The sequence below is a fragment of the Theobroma umbraticum genome, unplaced genomic scaffold, assembly GCF_002168275.2.
Source record: "Theobroma umbraticum cultivar Fairchild unplaced genomic scaffold, ASM216827v3 scaffold_55.0, whole genome shotgun sequence".
In the NCBI taxonomy this organism is placed as follows: Eukaryota; Viridiplantae; Streptophyta; class Magnoliopsida; order Malvales; family Malvaceae; genus Theobroma; species Theobroma umbraticum.
In genome coordinates this window covers 236,973-237,173 of record NW_018397270.1, presented here as the reverse complement: position 1 = coordinate 237,173, position 201 = coordinate 236,973, and positions in this window count along the sequence as shown.

Genomic DNA, 201 nt, shown 5'->3' with positions numbered 1-201 from the left:
CAAATCCGCACTGTACCAAAATGTCACCACAATATTTAAATATATACTTACCTGCTCATCCTTTGCTTAATAAAGGCACGTAGGACCCATTTATGTGATTTTTCTTTGAAATTCATTCTTACTTCTTCTCCCCCACTTAGATTTGTTATATACTTCATCTTCATGACTAATTTCAATCATAGATAAAATATTAATATTTTA